Below are 17,486 nucleotides of genomic sequence, written 5' to 3' on the forward strand. Positions count from 1 at the left end.
TGGGCGAGATACTAGTCCCTACCGCATGCCATTGTTCTGTTTATATTTATTTATTTTTTATTTATATTTGATATGTTTTCAGTGTTTTTAGTAAGTGAAACAAATATTATTTTTGTTTATACAGGCTAGGTGTCTCCTATCAATAGCCCGCAGGTGATGAGAAATAATATTTTTATAAGACAGGCATAACGAAGTTTATTAACAAACTAGGGGCGTGACATCGGTATATTTGTATTACTTTGAGGTCGATTGTAGGTGAACACACGACGCCGGACAGAATGTAGTCAACGTGTTTCAAAAACAGGCAGCGGAAGCGAATTTGACACGCCTAAGCAAGCACGTTCCGTGTTCTGTATATGATTATTGCATATTATAAAATAAGACAATACAATCATTGTATAATAAGGAAAACGTATTATGCCTCTTTCACGTGTTTTCCGAAGTGATATAGTGTTAAAAGTTGTGTAATCAAGATGTATAATAAGGCTTAATATCGGAACCATTGCATCCTACAATACATACATGGAGAGGTGGTATACCAAAAAATAAAGTAGAATAAGGTCAAGGAGGCGAAGAGGTCCTCGAGCGAATTCTTACCATCGCATCGTCTGAACTTGACTTGCAATAGTGAAAGTTTTCGCTTTCACCTTGATTTCAGTAATGTGGAGAGTAAAAAGAGAAGATAGAAAGGACTGCTTGTGGCAACGCTGCAGTCTGTACAATGTAACGTGAGGTACTATATTGCAACTTTAATCCTTTTCCCTCCATTACATGATCAGCTGCTTAAATTCAGAGATTTTGTAGCTGTTAGGTTCACTTCACTACTGAGAACACTTCCTCGAATACACAGATATCACGATAAAAATAAAACCGAAGCGTGACAGCCCATGAAGGGCCGTGGCCGATCAGTCGGCTGCTGGCCTCACATCCACATGCCTCAGCAGAGGTGAACGATCATCCAACCAGAATGGAGGTATCTTGTTGTTACCACGATGTTTCCCCCCACCAGCCATTAAAGCTGGCTCTCGAAAGCAGATTTCTCTGCCTACCGTATCTCCCCAAATTCATCATGATGCTGGATGAGTACCGGTCTTAAATTAAATCCACCAATGTTATTTATTTGTATCACGATTATAATATAACAGAAAATATGGCAGAAATATTTATTATTATTCCTTTATTCAGCGAGTTGTGTGTAAAGTTACTGTTTTCATCACATCACTTTTTAAGCTGTAACATTTAGTAACATTAGTGCTTTAGGTTCAAGGTTGGTAGCATTGAAGTGTCAACTATATTTCATACCTCACCATGATTAGTCTAACAAAGTAAACGTCCACAGAACAGCAACAGATGTAAGTTACATTCTGCGCAGAATAAAAATTTACTCAGTTCTGACGTTTCAATAGAGAAGAGTCAACGGAACTTTCTCGTCATAATTTTCTGGGATAATTGTTTAACGGTTTCCTCAATGAAAAATGTGTCATTGGGATACCATTCTTAAAATAACAGTTATTTTAATGTTTCGTATTTTGTGTAGTTCATATAAGATCAATGAGTTAAACATCTTTTTAGTCTCATGATTTTTATTTAAGGCAACTTGCATTCCAGTGATGATAATAATAATAATAATAATAATAATAATAATAATAATAATAATAATGATGATGATCATCATCATCATCATCATCAACTGAGCATCGAAGAGGTGGAAAAATTCAAATATCTTGGAGCAACAGTAACAAATTTAATATAAATGACACTCGGGAGGAAATTAAACACAGAATAGATATGAGAAATGCCTGTTATTATTCGGTTGAGAAGCTTCTGTTATCTAGTCTGCTGTCAAAAAATCTGAAAGTAGGAATTAGTAAAACAATTATATTACCGGTTGTTCTGTATGGTTGTGAAACTTTGACATTCACTTTGAGAGAGGAACAGAGATTAAGGGTGTTTGAGAATAAGGTTCTTAGAAAAAATATTTGGGGTTAAGAGCGATGGAATTAGAGGAGAATGGAGGAAGTTACACAACACAGAACTGCACGCATTGTATTGTTCACCTGACATAATTAGGAACATTAAATCCAGACGTTTGAGATGGGCAGCGCATGTAGCACGTATGGACGAATCCAGAAATGCATATAATATGTTAGTTGGGAGGCCGGAGGGAAAAAGACCTTTGGGGAGGCCGAGACGTAGATGGGAGGATAATATTAAAATGGGTTTGAGGGAGGTAGGATATGATGGTAGAGATTGGATTAATCTTGCTCAGAATAGGGACCGTTGGCGGGCTTATTTGAGGGCGGCAATGAACCTCCGGGTTCCTTAAAAGCCATAAGTAATTATTATTATTATTATTATTATTATTATTATTATTATTATTATTATTATTATTATTATTGTCATTTTCATTTTGAGGCCCATTATAAGCTGAGGGCCCGGCGGCCGTCGGGTTTGCCCATGCGTTAAAACGGCACCGATTCCATTCTATTTCATTCCAAAAGATTAATAAAGAATGTAATAAAAAGGCAGGCGACATTTTTTAGACGGCTTTCAGATGAAGTTGCGCTCAAAACTTTCTTTTCTGTAGATATCATGAAATATATTTTTGAAGAAAGTAGTACAGACTAGGAGAGTGTGAGAGAGGGCATGTTTCCGATTCTGAACTCTGTTCATTGTCGCGTCTCTCTGCATTGTTCTTCTGTGCATGCCGCGTGTCATCTGTCACGTCGATAGGAGGTCAGCATTGTAGCGTCTCGTCTCTAAATGAAGCCTATTTTCTCTGATTTCTCCTCCAGCAGTTACGCGTTTCACAATGCCTGAAGGAAACCTTGAATATCGTTTCTTCGTTACTCCAGGGGCGTAACTACAGAGTAGCTGGACTGGAAATTGTTCAGGGGCCCACCCGTTATTATTATTGTTATTACTTACGTACTTGCTTACTTATGGCTTTTAAGCAGGGGCGGCTCGTCCATAAGAGCTGCGGAGCTGCAGCACTCCCTGTTTTGACAGGAAAATAATAATAATATTTGTTTTAATTTGTAGAAGAATTGTTACAGCTTTTATTGATAAATTGCTTTATATTTCATCTGGCCGGGAATGTGTACTATTATCTTATGCATAATCTTTTTGCGCGTCGACTGTATTGGAATTGACACTGCATTCAAAGTCGTCCTGGGATCTGCAGGGTGGTCAGCTCATAGAGAGTGTGTCTTGCATGGTCAGGGGGTAGAGAGGTGAAGGGAAGCAGAGGGTAACTGCCGCTGTTTAAAACCCATATCTCGCTGCAGTGGCTTGCAGAGCCAGGCCACAAGGGATCTTTCCTCTCCTCCCACACCGCTATTGTAATACTACGTCAAATAGATTCTCTATTCCCTTGAAACTTAATGACAACATTTTTATTTTCTCTTCACATACTTATTGTTGTAGAATCTTATCGAGTTAATACAACGAAATTAATATGTTTTGCCTTATTATTACGTATATATCCAGCCTCCAGTAGAACCTGAGGATTTGCCTTAACTCGAAATGATTGCAAGAGTAGAATCCTTTTGATATAGCACGTAAAATACGAAAGAGACTTCTTTTCCAGTTTCAGAACATTGTTGACCATCAGTTTATCTGAGTGTTGCTTTGGTGTGACGTCTTAGTACCGTAACTTAACCAGTGCAAATGTGCAAGCATGAGTGTGTGTGAATTACAGAATATTAATTTTATTTTTCTCAACTTTCCCTAGCGGAGAAGATTGATGTAATGAATGAAATTACAGGGTCGTCCGTTACCCGACTTAAATCTTACTCAAGCTTCATCCAGCCGAAATAGTGCATATAAGCTTATGTAAGGAAGTATAACAATGAAATTTACGCTAAGCATTTGTGGTTACGTGGATGTGAACAAAAAGAATCTGTATTTTGTTTTCCTTGCCTCCTCTTCGCTGGTGATACTGCATAGACTAGGAGTGTTGTGACAGATTTAGGACATTTGCCCCTAAAAATTAAAAAGCACGAATCTTCGCAATCTCACCTGAAAAATGTTGTTTCATTGGCTATGTTAGGAAAAACTAATATTGTTGCGCAACTAAGTGAAACGAACAGAACAAACATTCTCAAACATTATCAAGAAACGAAAAAAATCGTGAAATTATTTTAAAAAATATTGATTGTATCAAATTTTGTTGCCAATATGAACTTCCCCTTAGGGGACATGATGAAAAAACGATTCGAAGAACTCTGGTGAATTTCATGAGTAATCTAAACGAGCCTCTCAAAAATCATTTGAAACATGCCATTGTTTAAAGGCAATTCTAAAACAATGCAGGATGAACTGGTAGAATGCATGTTGAGTGTCTGCCGATTTGAAATTCAGACTGAAATCGATGGTATTAGTTTTTTTTAGCGATTATGGCAAATGATGCCACAGACATGTCCCAACTAAGTCAGGAAGTTTTTAATTTTTCGATATGTAGTACATTTATTTTTGTCCTATACTTATTAGTAATGATATCAAAAAGTGAAATTTGTATGTACCAAAATCTACTGCAGCTCCCCCAATCCACAAGTTCACGAGCCGCCACTACTTTTTACGGAATCCGGAGGTTCATTGCCGCCATCACATAAGCCAGCTATAGGTCCCTATCCTGAGCAAGAGTTATTATTCTTATTATTATTATTATTATTATTATTATTATTATTATTATTATGCCTACTTACAAATGGCTTTTAGACAATCCGGAGGTTCATTGCCGCCCTCACATAAGCCCGCCATCGGTCCTTATCCTGAGCAAGATTAATCCAGTCTCCACCATCATATCCCACCTCTCTCAAATTCATTTTACTATTATCCTCCCATCTACTACGTCTCGGCTATGAAATGGGAAAAGGGAAATAAGACGTAGATGAAGATGAAATGAAAGAAGGGAAAGGAGAAAGTAGATGGAGATGAAATGGAAGAAATAAAAAAGAAAGTAGATGAAGATGAAATGGAAGAAGGAAAAGAAGAAAGAAGATGAAGATGAAATGAAAGAAGGAGAAGAAGAAAGTAGAGGAAAGTAAAATGAAAGAAGTGAAAGAAGAAAATAGATGCAGATGAAAGGGTTAAGGAAGGAATTATAAAATGAAAGTGAAAGGGGATAAGAGACAAAAGAATGATGATAAAGATAATGAAAAACATAATAAAGAAAAGAAAGTAAGAAAGAGGAAGAAGGCAAAGCAGAGAAGTAAGGAAAGAAAATTAACGAAGAGTAAGGTGGAAACAAGGACAAAAGAAAACTGGATATCCTGAGCAAGATTAATCCAGTCTCCACCATCATATCTCACCTCTCTCAAATTCATTTTAATATTATCCTCCCATCTACTACGTCTCGGCTATGAAATGGGAGAAGGGAAATAAGAAGTAGATGAAGATGAAATGAAAGAAGGGAAAGTAGAAAGTAGATGGAGATGAAATGGAAGAAATAAAAAAGAAAGTAGATGGAGATGAAATGGAAGAAGGAAAAGAAGAAAGTAAATGAAGATGAAATGAAAGAAAGAGAAGAAGAAGAAAGTAGGGGAAAATAAAATGAAAGAAGTGAAAGAAGAAAATAGATGCAGATGAAAGGATTAAGGAAGGAATTATAAAATGAAAGTGAAAGGGGATAAGAGACAAAAGAATGATGATAAAGATAATGAAAAACGTAATAAAGAAAAGAAAGAAAGAAAGAGGAAGAAGGCAAAGGAGAGAAATAATCCAGTCTCCACCATCATATCCCACCTCTCTCAAATTCATTTTAATATTATTCTCCCATCTACTACGTCTCGGCTATGAAATGGGAGAAGGGAAATAAGACGTAGATTTATTTTTTTTTATTTTAGTTGGTTATTTAACGACGCTGTATCAACTACTAGGTTATTTAGCGTCGATGAGATGGGTGATAGCGAGATGATATTTGGCGAGATGAGGCCGAGGATTCGCCATAGATTACCTTGCATTCACATTACGATTGGGGAAAACCTCGGAAAAAACCCAACCAGGTAATCAGCCCAAGCGGGGATCGAACCCGCGCCCGAACGCAACTTCAGACCGGCAGGCAAGCGCCTTAACCGACTGAGCCACGCCGGTGGCTAAGACGTAGATGAAGATGAAATGACAGAAGGGAAATGAGAAAGTAGATGGAGATGAAATGTAAGAAATAAAAAAAGAAAGTAGATGAAGATGAAATGGAAGAAGGGAAAGAAGAAAGTAGATGAAGATGAAATGAAAGAAGGAGAAGAAGAAAGTAGAGGAAAGTAAAATGAAAGAAGTGAAAGAAGAAAATAGATGCAGATGAAAGGATTAAGAAAGGAATTATAAAATGAAAGTGAAAGGGGATAAGAGACAAAAGGATGATGATAAAGATAATGAAAAACGTAATAAAGAAAAGAAAGTAAGGGTACGTACACGTTGGAGCAACGATAAACGATAAAAGAAATGGCCTAGCGACGCTTTGGTATTATCAAAGAATCAAGTGTTCATATCGGAGCAACGAGGACGCGGGAAGCGAACATTTTGATTTATCAGTAGAAGATATTCTGTGCATCCACTTAATGAAAGAAGATATATAGGAAATATCAGCTGCTAAGTTCAAGGTTAATATAACTTAAATACGTACAAAATTAAACCCGTTTCTCATCCAAAAGATAGTATAAATTCATTGTGTTGTGATTGGTTCTTGCGATCACATAACATATGACCAAAGCTCGGAACTTGGGGACTTGTGTCTTTGAACGTGGCTAAGCGACAGGACTTCAATGTCAACAAACTCCCGCTTCCAGCACAGAAGTACTGTCAGGTCTGCTATAAAAGTGGTTCCTGGCTGGAACAACATAATGATAATATTATGGTAGGTTGAAACAAGTAATTTTATAGCATATATATTAATAAACATGCAAAATATATCAAATTTACAGTTCTGCTCTGTATATTTTATTACAGTGTATGACTACATACATTCGAATATTTTTCGAACCCATACCTTCTTCGTCTGTTAGTTAAACATGATTTGAAACGAAAGAAACTTATTTCCACGTCACATGAAGTGACGGGAGCAAAATTAATTTTTTTATTTTATTTATTTTAACTAGCTACCTACTGAATACAAATTACATTTATAAAACAAAAATGTTTCTAGCCACTACCGTAATAGCCAGGCTCGTGTACGGTGTGGTCTTAGTCAATAATATAACATAAAATTTACAAGGACAGTTTACTAAATACAGTAAGTAACTTAATTCAAACCAATAAATACAACACAAGAGGAAGAATAAAGAAGAAAGAGAAAAAGAGAGAAAAATACACATCTATATATATATAATTTGAACTGGTAATGGAAATTACGGGAAAACGGCTGAACGGATTTTAATAAATTGCCCCTCATTTTGAAGCTTGGGACCCAAAGTTTTTCGGAAAAGTAGTAGTTTTCAGTGAAATGTCAATTTTCCTACATAATGTTCCTATTTCCCAAAATCCATCTGTTGTCAGTTTTGAGAACTAATTTATTGAATCACGGTCGACTTGATTGAATTTCAGAACAAAACACAAACTACAATAAACAATAGGCTATTACACGAAGGCCATGACCTGCAGGATTGCCGAAATATTTAGAGCTCAATTCAATTTGTTATTAAAAACTGATTCTGCAGTGTATAACAAATTTTTTTAGTACAGCTGTGTAATTGATATTCAAATCTACGAAACTTGAGGTGGTTTGATGACATTATTGTCATTAGAAATTAAATATTATTATAGTTAATATCATGATGCATCTATTTTTCATTAATTGTACATAATATTGATGCTATATTGATGACATGAAAGTGAAACGTTTTGAGGTTATGTAAGTAAATGTAGAGAATATCTTAATTTAGATCTTCATTTCTATAATTTACTGAGTGGCTGCTATATACAGTATAACCACAAAACTTTAGTAAGATAATATTGTTATTAAAAATCAAATATTTTTATACCGGTACTTAGTAGCCCAGTGGGGTTTGGTCTTTTTCATATACTTAATGGCGGTGTAGTGTAGATATTGATATGTGTCATTGTCTTCAGTATTGGCTCGAGAGAGCGCAAAAATTACAGTTCCTAAGGGAAGATCAAAAGGTATTACGTACTGATAAAATAAGAGGCCTAGAAAATTTTGTAGTCTCCAGATCATTTCAGCAAGATCTCTTAGTAGGATAAAATGATTTTACGCTCTACAGTTCAAGTTCTACATGCAGCAGCTATACGAAAATGCTATTGTTCGAAAGCTTAGCAAACCTGACATTTTTTTAACTTTCGCCTACAATCCACAATGACCTGAAATAGCTACTGCTATCGTCCTGACATTGATACTTGCGTTCTCGCGTTGAAACTCAAAAACTGAAGTTGGATAGGTTCAAGAGAAAGTATTTGGCCTAAAAAAATCCATTCAGAGGGAGTATGTTTCATTATTATGGAAGCAAGTAAATATTAAAAAGACGAGTATTCTTCATTGAAAATAAATCTGAAAAATTTTTATTTGAACGTCTAACGAACTTAGTTTGCAGCAGCATTTGTTGCACAAGCCACTAGTTTAATATAAATTGACAATTCGACAGAAGCCAGTGATATTTAATAAAAACAAGAATATAGTAGACAGAAATAAAAGGTAAAAAAAATATATATATTTGTTGATATTATATTATATCGTGGATAATTTTACAAATTTATTTTTTAAAAGCTTCAATTTTAAAAAATTTCAAGTTTGGAAAATGGTTTGTAATTGTATTATAAAGTCTTAGGCCGAAATAAAGTATTGAATGTTTTCACTGTCACTGTTTCCTGTTCGAATTTCAGCAGTTGCTAGCTGATCTCGTATCTGAGAAAGTTAAGTATCCTAAATTTGTCTCGAAAATAGTTTTCAATTTCTATGTCACTACTAGGGAAGGTTCCACTACGACTTGATCCATGGCTATGGACAAATTTTCCACCGATTTAAGGGACTGCAATGTATTTAAATGAATGCACGTTTCCAATCTCTAGTTTGTGTTTGACACAAGTTACAAAATATAAACTCTCCATTCGAAGAAAATAATGTATCTCCTCAGAATTCCTCCACGAAATTCTGTACCTAAATTTTAAGAAATATATTTTCAAACGTATACAATACCCATTCGAATAATACGTATTTTCTTATTTTCAAACAAACCGTTTACCTCTAATTAATTATCTGAATGTCATTGGCTTCGACACGACACAGTTTCCTCGTCCGTCTTCTTGTCATTCGATGTGACCACTTTCTTAGTACACACGACTGTCCCTGAGCACTTGCAGGGTGAGCTTTGTGTACGTTGAACCTGTAACCTTACTCATGCACACGACACACAAGTCCCCAAGTTCCGAGCTTTGCATGTGACCAATAAATACACAACTGATCAATTTGCCAATATCTACAATAATTAATTTAATATGCCGGAATAATAGTAAATCGATTAATATTCGGATATATTGATAACCACCGGTCATTATACAGATTAATTTTATCTTAATCAGAGATCATATAAACAACAAGAGCGAAGAAAATGGTACTTTTCTTTTTCGTCGCTTTTATCGTGTATCTTCGCTTTTATCGTTACTCCAATATACACACCTCAATGACAATGCATGCTTCAATTCTCCCTGATATAGCATCGCTGCTTCTTTTATCGTTTATCGTCGCTCCAACGTGTACGTACCCTTAGAAAGAGGAAGAAGGCAAAGGAGAGAAATAAGGGAAGAAAATTAATGAAGACTAAGGTGGGAACAAGGACGAAAGAAAGATGAATAAACTGGATATTAAAAGAAGAAAAGAGGAAAGAGAATGCAGAATGAATTGAAAATGTATGTGGATGAAAGAATAACAATAATTCCTGACTCAGAATACGAAGTGCAGAGTGATTGGAAACACAGACTGTCTGGTTCGCAAAACCCCGTTGCGACAGCAGGCAGTGCTGTGTCGTCATTATTAGAAATTTGGTGTAGAGTTAGTTCTCTACTAAGAAGCGGGCGCGATCGGATGGACTCGGTAAACATTTCAACGTGACTTTCTCCAGTCCTCTTGCTTGCCAGAGCTGCAGTGTCAGCTGTGAGGTGTAACGGCAAGGTTAGCTGTGCTTCTACCTGTGTGTCTTGCTTGAGGAGGCAGACGTTCTCGTCTGGAAGAGACTGCATTGAGTGAACTCCGACAAGAGGTAAGAAGTCAACGCGCCGTTTATAGACTAGAATTCTAGATTAAGTGGAACGTGTTCATGCGGTTTATTGTAGAACAATCCGGTTAACATAATAAATATTATTATTATTATTATTATTATTATTATTATTATTATTATTATTATTATTATTAGTATTGTAATTATTGTACATGTTGCTCTTGTTCGCAAGTTAAACCGCAGCTTGTAGGTACTGGAAACAATTAATCTTTTACTAATGTATGTATGTATGTATGTATGTATGTATGTATGTATGTATGTATGTATGTATGTATGTATGTATGTATGTATGTATGTATGTATGTATGTATGTATGTACAGGGACATCACTTTATTTTTACCAACATTTTTAACATTAACCTGGCTATACTCGGAAACACTGTTGCCCCCTTCCATTACAGGAGTTTGATGTTACTAGTGCAATATGTAAACAAATCATTTTACTAGGTATAGGAGGAGAGAAAAGTAGTGTATCCATTTATGTTGTAGGGAAATACGATAATACAATTTTCAGTTTGATCATCACTTTTACGGAATTTATCAAAATACAGTAGAGTAGTAACATTTTTTTTTTTCAAAAACTCAACTTTTTAGGCGGCTATGTTCGTTATGTAATGTCTACTTTATTTAGCATATTAATTATTGATGTTAACATACAATATAGAGAGTGCATTTAAATTGAGGGGGTCATAAGTAAAGGGCTGTAAGTGCACTTAAGTTAGTTTTGAGAAAATGGGGTTTAAATATTTAAGCTTTCGTAAAATCGGTGAAATTTTTTATTTAAATTTTAATGTGTGATGCGATTAAAATATCCCTTTGCCACTAAAATTATAGATACTTTTGCTTACACTGGATGCACTTAACTCATGTTATTACAAATGTCACTAGCATTCCTTTGCTTCTAGCCACCTCAATTCAAAAAAAGCTAATCTGAATTTTTAAACAAGTTGCTGAAAATGGTTGCCGTTCATTATAATGCAGGCTTCAATTCAGTACGCATGTTATTATAAACATTTTGAAGCATATTCTCTGAAATTGAATTTATCGTTTCTTGAATATAATTTTTAGTACGATATTATTAATATAGGTTCTTTCTTCTATAGAAAACGCAATCATATTTATGAAACACACTATACACTGCAGTGTTTACTTCACTGGTTGAAGACTTCGAATGCAACAGCGGCCGTAAGTTTGTGTGTCTGACGGGAGCAAGGATATTAGTGAAGGGGTGAGAGTGAAGTACATTCAGAAATGCAGGTACAATAAAAATGCAAGTAAAAATAAAATGGTGTCCCTGTATATGTATGTATGTAATTAGCACTGCAATTGGATATATTCCTGGTGGCAGTGATGTATAAAATACAATAACAAAATTACAATAACTACAGCAATAAAATAACATAGATTAGCGTTTCTCAAACGTTTTTGAAGTGAGGACCACTTTTTAAAGTCAGAACAGTTCCGCGGACCACCTTACTCTTGTTCCCTTCGAAAGCAAATTTATCATTTTTGTAGCATATTTTAATACCAGTATATTTATATTTTAAAATAGAATTAATTAATTATAATACTTTTGTAATTATATTTTTTGTAGCCAATCACAAGTAACTTATAACAAATTCTGTGCATTGTTGATTCATCGCTTGCCTGTTAGCAGTTAGTTGTTTGAAATCCTTCTTAGGCTATATGGCTACACGCTAGTAGTTGTCCATGTCTCTGTTAAATAGTGCCCATTATAAATAATGGAAAACTGGCTTCGATCCAGATCTTTGAAAAGAAGGGAACATGAGGATACCCTACATTTAGGCAGTGCTAATAGTTCAGATGCTGTGTGTGAAAAAATATATTAATTATAGTGCCATTAAATAAATATCTAGTCCTAGTGGTAGCTATTCAAAGAAAAATACTTTCGTGAATATGGCAAGAGTTATTTGGAACTTGGACTTACTTCGTGTGGCAATGAGAGTGAACCAAAACGTCGGTGCGTTGTTTGTTACGAAGTGCTTTAAACGAGTGTATGAAACCCGCGAAATTGAAACAGCATTTAGGGTGCTATTCATAGACATTTCGCAACACGCGCTAAGAGCGTACTAAGCTAGCCCCGGCTATCCACTAGTTACTAGTACAGAATTCAAATCACACTGGTTTATGAATACGAAAAACGCTGATACTCCACCGAAAACCCGCGCTAAAAATGTCTATGAATACGTCCCTTAGAGACGAAACACGCTAAAAAGTAAACCTCTCGGATTTTAAAACAGGCGGAGTCTAAAATTTCTTATATCGCCATCTGGAAAAACAAATAAAAAAATTAATGCAGAAACATCAACAAGTAAAGATGCAATTTGGCACGTTCTATTATTGGTGTACGACGTACAGTACGTGTCCATTTCAATGTGCAGACTGGGTGTCGGCAAAACAATTAAAGTCATGAATATATGAAAAGGTTCGGTACTTTGGTCCTCTGTTATGAATTCGGATGGTCCCTGGTTGGGTTACAGGCTTGGCACCAGATATGCAGGGAAAAGATGGCAAGAAACGCACGTTCATAGTGCTTTAAATCCCTCTTTTGTTGTTGAGAATAGAGTGGGAAGTGGGTAGAGGGTAGAGTAAGAAATTTCATAAAATATTAGTACTGAGAGAAAAAGTGAAAGGCGATTGCCATGTGTCATTTCCAAACTCTGAGATTTTCAGCTATAGCGTAATACGCAATTCGTTTGAATTTTATTTTTTCTTCTGTCTTTTTTGAAGGACCACAAGGACAGAGCTCGAGGACCACAGGTGGTTTGCGGACCATAGTTTGAGAAACGCTAACATAGATAAAATAAAGTAAAAAAATAAATGAATATATGAATAATAAACTTAGGACAATAAATAAGGGCTATGCTATAAATAACGCCTACAATAAAGCATACCTAAGCAAAAGTAAAGTAACTTACAAGTAAATCTATTTCTATTAAACCTAAATTGAATTTTACTCAATACTTCTTTCATCTGTTAGGACAGGGGTTCCCAAACTGCCTAGTATCACGGTCCACAGACCCCTTATTCTTAGAACTTATTGAATTGAATTTCGGAAGAAGGGCCACTAAGACCCAGCACTGCTACCTTTCGAGATCTATTGCGCTAACGCTTAATCTAGACGCATTCCCAAACCAATACTGGCTGACTACTATACTCTAACCACGAGAAAGTCTCCAGGGAATGAAACGAAGCGGGGTGATGCTGTGAATGAATGTTGATGTCATAAGATGTCATAAGGTCACACACGTGGGTACTCGTATCTCTATTGGCTGTCTCTCAAAGCACAAACCATAACACATTTTTATACTACCCTAGTTACAAAATTAGATCACGTTAATCTCTTGAGGTCATATTCATAGACTTTTTAGCGCGGGTTTCCGGTGGATGATCAACGTCGCTTTTTTCTTCTTCCTGGAAGTAAGAACTACTTCCGCTAATGGCTACCGACACCGGCAATACATGCAAACGAAATTATACTAAATGTGAGTAGTGTTACTACAGGTGTGTAGTATTATGTGACAGGTTAGGTTAGATTAGATTAGATTAGATTAGATTAGATTAGATTAGATTAGATTAGATTAGATTAGGTATGTATTATGTGACAGGTTAGGTTAGATTAGGTGTGTAGTATTATGAGAGAGGTTAGGTTAGATTTGATTAGGTGTGTAGTATTATTACTATGTTGGCGGCACTGAAACCCACTGTTACATTAACGAAATATGGCGGTATTCTTCATTTACGCACGACGATTTTCGTATGTAAGTTAGGTACGTATTTAGGGCGGGTTGGGCGGACTTACAGCTCTCCCAGTGATCACATCAATTTCTACTAATCAATACTATAAATCCAAGATTTTGCGAGGTATTTTATAGTAGCTGGGACATAAGTAATATTCACCTGAAACCTTTATCATTATTTTGACGGCTAATGCGTAATATAGGGTTATTTTTTTCACGTAAAAATCTCTTTTCAATTTATACGAAATTATTGCGATTATCTTACAACTAATTAGCGATAAAACACGAAATATATTTTTACTACGATTTTTTTTTTTTTCAGAATTAATACGGGATTCTGTAATCTCTAGCCCCTCATGTAAGTTACTCGTCGCAATTGATAAAGCATCGTAAAATAACCAATTAAATAAAGTTACTCGTCGACTGTAGCACAAAGCAAGTAAACAGCGAACAACTAAGGCACAGCAGTTCAACGGAGCACACCCACGCCGCCTTTTATTGTACACAGTAGAGCAGTGATGTCAAAGGAAGCGCATTTTTCTGACCTTGACGTCGAGCGCGGGCAGCGAGCGCTATGTATGGAAAGAGGAAGGGTTGTGTATATGAATAAGCAGCCTGTTGGATTCAGAAAACAGTGGTGCACAAACTTCAAACGGAACGTGAAATTTTATGTCGTTATTTTTATATGGCTTCTTTCTGTTTAATACTATCTATATTGTCTGTAAAACAAAAGTACAAACACTGATTTCTTAATATTGCACTTGTGTTTTAAATCTTAATAACATAATAGAGAGTTAAGAAGGAATATTCACATAAATTCCATAGTAGTACTGTATAATATTATACTGTATAAAGTGGATGAAACACATCATTCATAAAGAAAGTGATATTCCAAAGAAAGAGATTGAGTATGACATGGTAAGTTGGAATTTATATTGATGGTATCTTTAGCCTTACAAAAGTAATCAATAAACTAATCAAAACAATATTACAGTACAAAGCAAAATTACCTAGGTACTGTATCTGTTTTAAGTGTAACTAATGTTACATAACAAAACTCTTATCGCATTATGCTTTTAAGGTGATATTTGTGAGCAACTTCCTATCATCAGAATATTAAATTATTTTCTCGAAATATGCTGAAGCTATAGAGCTGACATTTTTACAACACATGGGCACGTATCTTTTGCTTATGATGTAATAGTAGTTGCTTTGTTAATTCATTTCCTTACAAACAATTTCCATGCGAATATTTTCAAAATTTTCAATACACTGTCTTCAGTAATACGTACATACGGTATATTAGATTTACGAAAACATTCTCTAAGGCTACTAAATAAATAGGCCTGTACCTGAAAATTTCACTTTTCTATAGGGGAGAGTCGAGTAGTATCGGACACCGGGTAATGTCGGACAGTGCGTTTCTTTCATCTACCACCATATGGTAGTACCTGAATGACATGGTTACGTTTCTCTATGCGACATCACAGAAACGTAACCATGTCAATCAGGTATTATTATCGTGTGGTAGATGAAAGAAACTCACTGTCCGATATTACCCGCTGTCCGATACTACCCGACTCTCCCCTACGAAAAGTTGAGAAAATATTTCTTTTGAATAAAAAAATCAAACTTGTGAAAAATGAGAATTAAAATTAAAACTTACATTCTTATAATACACTTATACTTCTCAGGCAAATCTAAAAATTAACATGGATACAGTTTTAATAAGTTCTCTTCCCTTTATCTATTGAATCAGTGCTGGCCATCCCTGAATATAGCTCGACCAAGCAATTGATCGTGTTGATTTCATGTTTAAAAATGTACAAAATGTGGACCATAGTTAGGGAAAATTACGGTACTTATTTCTGTTGGGTTTAAATTATTTATGTTCATGATTTGAAGGCCGTTTTCTGAATATACAATTTAACTACAACCACCTATAAATTATACCACGGACCGCCAAAGATATTTGCAGACAATTCTACGTATGTAATACAGAATGAAATATCTTTAAAATAATTTTGAGGTGAATATGTCACATAAAATCCTTTCTAACCGTCGTCTCTTAATTTAAATTTATATTTCGTACTTAAATTGAACATCATCTTACAGAAAATACATTCAAATATTTTTCTCAGCTTCTCTGTTTGTTAATGCGTCACTGACAGGATTGTTACGACAAAATTCTTGCATACTTAATTAGCATTTAATGTAATACCGGTACTGTATATAATTTGCAAAGCTATCAGATTACTATGGACATTGCCTCTTAAGCCATCTTGTATGTTTTTCATTGCACTTTGTTACGAAACGTATTATTTACTACAGCCATCCTACTGACAGTCCACATTTATTACTTTCTCAAGGATGAAAATACATCTTCACTTCTCAAGGTTTTACATTTTGCCTCCAAGCACGTTTCATTCCTGGGTCAGCAGTACGTCGGCGGGTCTCTAATTAAATCAGTGGAAAACATTCATACTGTGTAGCAGAGGCGGCCGGTGAGGCATTCTGGTGGGGGTGCCAAAAATGAAAAAAGGTTGCACCCAAATCATCCTAGTGAAAGGTGATAATCACAGCTCACGTTTACATTAGGTTAAATAAAACACATTAATTAAACCAGCTATTTTACTAGGTGTGCAGTTAATAATGCACCTAGTAACAGTTACAATAACATTTCCGAAACTAATAACGAAATTTACGAGTACAAATACAGATGATGCAACACTTTCTCAGTATTGTTAAGCCAAATACAATAGTAATATGCGTTACAAGAGCGGTATGTTAATGTTTTAATTTCCGAGAACATGAAAACAAACATACCGCTCGTGTATCGTACATTATTTTGTGCGAAGATCGTTTTATTACATACCTGAAAGACGAATTTCTAATTAGTTGCAATGAAATCTCCATCTTGGTTTCTGTTCAATGACGGCAACTTTTAAAAACTAAAATATCTATCTTCAACAATGTTGCTATAAAATGTTTTCTGTGTTTACTATATTCCAGCAGGCCGTGATATACATCTGTCTTCCCCCCCCCCAGTCTATAAATGCGAACTTAAAACAAACGGTAAGGTTATGTAATGATTTATTTTTCATTTTAATATTTTAACAATATTATTTATATAACGTATTGCAGTAATAACATCGGCATCTGGAATCTTGTCCATTTTTTCACAGTTTCCTTAATGTTACTTGCATTACAAATGCAGTAACTTTTGTGGTGTTGTAGAATTTACTTAATTTTTGAAAATATTTAAAAACAATAATTAACATTGCAATTTAGGTGAAATTGCAGTGGTAAGTTTCCAATTTATAATTACTACTATGTTAAACGTCTCTAAAAATAATATGTTAAAAGCCTAAAGCAGTAAAATGAATATGGCGCTTAAGCGGTAAGAAGAGGGAAATTGTTATGTGTGTTACGTTGGGAATGCTGAATGTGGTATTTCACACTTACCGCGTATTGGTTGTGTGCGGAAAGCAAGCAAATACGC

General features: G+C 35.2%; 1 protein-coding gene across 1 annotated transcript in view; it reads left to right on the forward strand.

Moving 5' to 3' along the window:
• Positions 1 to 9,920: 9,920 nt before the first annotated feature.
• The window catches only part of LOC138694350 (retinol dehydrogenase 14), a 57,054-nt gene continuing 49,488 nt past the window's right edge, over positions 9,921 to 17,486 (forward strand). The window contains exon 1 of the mRNA XM_069817998.1: positions 9,921 to 10,205. The gene's annotated coding sequence lies outside the window, so the exon portion shown is untranslated. The remainder of the gene's footprint in view (positions 10,206 to 17,486) is intronic.

This window comes from Periplaneta americana, chromosome 1 (assembly GCF_040183065.1).
Source record: "Periplaneta americana isolate PAMFEO1 chromosome 1, P.americana_PAMFEO1_priV1, whole genome shotgun sequence".
Lineage (NCBI taxonomy): Eukaryota > Metazoa > Arthropoda > Insecta > Blattodea > Blattidae > Periplaneta > Periplaneta americana.